At 32.7% G+C, this 3433-nt stretch overlaps 1 non-coding gene across 1 annotated transcript; it reads right to left on the bottom strand.

The window, feature by feature from the left end:
* Positions 1-765: 765 nt before the first annotated feature.
* Trnar-acg (transfer RNA arginine (anticodon ACG)) lies at positions 766-838 on the bottom strand. The gene has a single exon. It is a non-coding gene; the product is annotated as a tRNA-Arg (tRNA).
* Positions 839-3433: the final 2595 nt, after the last annotated feature.

A 3433-nucleotide genomic window follows, 5' to 3' on the forward strand; every position in this document is an offset into this window, starting at 1 on the left:
GTTAGTGTGGATATTTGATGAAGTGTTTACTTAAGGGGGCGGTTCATTAGGAATTTGTTAACGTTGGACTTGAAGATATCCAAGTTGTAGACAGGTGGGAAGCAGGCAGACGGAACAGAGTTCCACAGGCGTGCAGTTCTAAGAAAGAAGCTTTGTTCATGGAATCCACGTTTTGATTTAGGCACAGATAAAGAGTGGGGGAAATTTTTCACAGTGGATTCAGCTAGACGGGTGTTTCTCGTGAAAGATTGGCGAGGGGGGACCAGAGATTGGAGTTCAGACGAGCACCTGCCATGGAAATAACGATAAAACAAGGATAGGCTCGCAACGTCTCTTCTGTGGGAGAGAGGTTGCAGGGTAGAGAAAAGGGGACCCCCCACTAAGCCACGAAGTCTATTTTGTACTCTGTCAAGGCAGGATAGGCTGTTTTTAGCAGCTCCTGCCCAGATATGGCAGCAGTATTCCATCCTTGGACGTACTTGGCTTTTATACAGATAGAGAATTGCATCAGTAGTGAGATATCTTCTGGAGCGGTAGAAGGATCCCACCATCTTTCCAGGACCTTGGCAACAGACTTGATGTACGTGTTCCATTTCAGATCAGGGAACAGTACACTCAACATCGTCTTACCATTAATGTTTACCTTGTGAACTCGAAGTATGGGAATTTCCACGCACAAATTAAAATCACGGAAAAAAACAAAAAAATACCCTAAGGGTAAGGATAATGAGTAAACATTGGATAAAATGATGGTTAAAATTAATACGAACTTGCCAGGATTCGAACCTGGAATCTTCTGATCCGTAGTCAGACGCGTTATCCATTGCGCCACAAGCCCTTATACTGAAAGATGTTATCGCGACTCTATACAGACAGTGTTAAATTCTGTTGACATGGGCAGGTAACTTTTTCGACAAAGTCACAAAACGGTCCAAACCCTCTTATTTCGGGCTTTTTTTTTTTGTGACTCGGTGTTGTTCGTTACGAACCATATATAGATAAGGGCAATCTAGGGACTCACACCTTTCAGGGAAAAAAATAATTTTTCAATTCGGTGCATTCGTTCGAAATTTGTATTGGTATATATGCACACACACATAAATAAATGCATAAACATTTACAAGTTTATAAATTGTATAGCTATAGATAACTGCCTCCATTTTATTATAAGTTACCTGGTTGTAAAATAGTTTATAATATATATATATTTAATCAATTAAAATCATTTTCTTTTATTCACAACTGTTTGAAGATGTGTATGTGTGTGTGGGAAGGTAAATAAAAACAACACGGAAAATAAAGGATAAGCGAACGTAATAAACCTGTTTAAATGTTATAAAAAAACAGCGAACGTGATGCAAAATAAAGAATAAGCGAACGATCTTAAAACTTCTTAAAAAGATCGGAAAAACAAAAAAAAAATACGCGAACGTGATGGAAAAATAAAAACAAACACGAAGGATAAAATGACATTAATAACCCTATTTAAATATTAAAAAAAAATATATGTGATATCTAGGATTGAACCTGCGATCTTAAGAACGACGCTGCTACTATATCGACTCGTCTATGACCACATGAGAGAAATGAGGTCGTTATTTTTTATATTCAAACTAATTCGAGAAAGAACTTTTTGCGCATGCGTATACGACTATCTTGTCATGAAATAATGATTTCTTGCTACCCCCCCTGTAGGAAAGTGCCCAGTTGAGGGTGAGGGGATTAATGTATTTGGCCAATTTTCCGAAATTTTCGCCCGAAGGGTCGAGCTTCAAAATAATACCTATCTCATGGAAATCCCTCGCCTCTGTCGAAAGATCTTGGGCTACACGTTTAATTTTAATAATGCCTTATGAAAGCTTATGTTTTTAGTTGCAATGGAAAAAAAATATCAATTTTGAAATAGATTATATCCATTTGATCAAATGATCAAATGATTAAATATGAATTTAATATGCAATTAACAACTTATTCAACGACCTTCAATTTGTACCACTAACGAATGATAGACGATTAACTGCCATTTGAATATATTCAATTTTTAAATACATAGATTTTGAATAATAATAATAAAAAAAGATTTGAATTAAAAAAAATGAAAACACCTAACAATTGAAGTTTATATGATAAATTTATTAAAAAAAAAAACAAGCAAAATAGTCATTTCAAAAAAGGAAATTTATTTAGCATAAAAAACATTTTAGTTTTGTACCTACATCTCAATATACATTTAATTTGGACTTCATCAATGTTTTTTTTAGTCTAATTGCTCTCTATAGTATATTAAGCTTTATCATTATAACAAGTTTTAATTTTAAGGTAATGTTTACTTTACCTGGTAATTTATATACTCATATATGTATATATACATAAATACATATACACATATATATGTGTGTATGTGTGTACGAATACGATTAATGTTACATTATGGCCCAAGAGAGCAACGTCGTATATTTATGTCAGTCATTTCCCACTTCTCTTTTGTGACTTTGATAAAAAATGAACAAATTTTAAGACATAATTTGGTTTTCAATTTCTCTTGAACGGAAATATATATAATTCGATTTCTTTATTAGAAACTATTTTTAAAAGGAACTTCGTTCAGCTGGTGAATTCGCTTAATTTGCATATTTATGAAGAAATGCCGCGAGGTTCGTGCGGAGATGAATCGACTAATTTGCATATTAAATCGTGAGCCTCCAAAGAAAGCCAATAATGTCATCCGCTAATTCACAGGTGTCCTCTTACGCAGCTGATTTTAGATCTTTGCTTTAGGGAATGACTAACTAAAACACTCAACTAGACCTACATATACGCATACGTATATATATATATATATATATATATATATATATATATATATATATATATATATATATATATATGTTAGTGTGTGTGTGTGTGTGTGTGTGTGTGTGTGCGCGTGTGTATGCAGAGAGAGATAAATATATAGATATATTAATACACACACACATATATATATAGATATATACATATATGTACATATGTATATACAGACAGAAAGACAGACAGACAGACACACACACACACACACATATATATATATATATATATATATATATATATTAATTGTAGTGATTCAATGAATTTCAAAAAACCTTCTTTAAAGTGAAACGTTTGAGTTTCATATCAAAGATTTTTATTATTCTAAGCAAGACAAAGAATAATTTAGAAATTTTATCTCCTAAACCTATAGAGTTTCGATGTCTACCATCTCAGAGGAGAAAATATTAGCAAATATTTATAAAGATATGCACCCTATTTGCTAAAGCCAGTGAGACATTGAAATTTATTGAATCACTACAATCAATTTATTTGCTCTATCCTGTATATCGAACAATTCTTATTTAGATGGAATAATTCTTATAGAATATTACTGCCAGTAATAGTTTGTAAATCTTATAATCAC

This window comes from Euprymna scolopes, chromosome 36 (genome assembly GCF_053919585.1).
Source record: "Euprymna scolopes isolate OS-2025 chromosome 36, ASM5391958v1, whole genome shotgun sequence".
NCBI lineage: Eukaryota > Metazoa > Mollusca > Cephalopoda > Sepiida > Sepiolidae > Euprymna > Euprymna scolopes.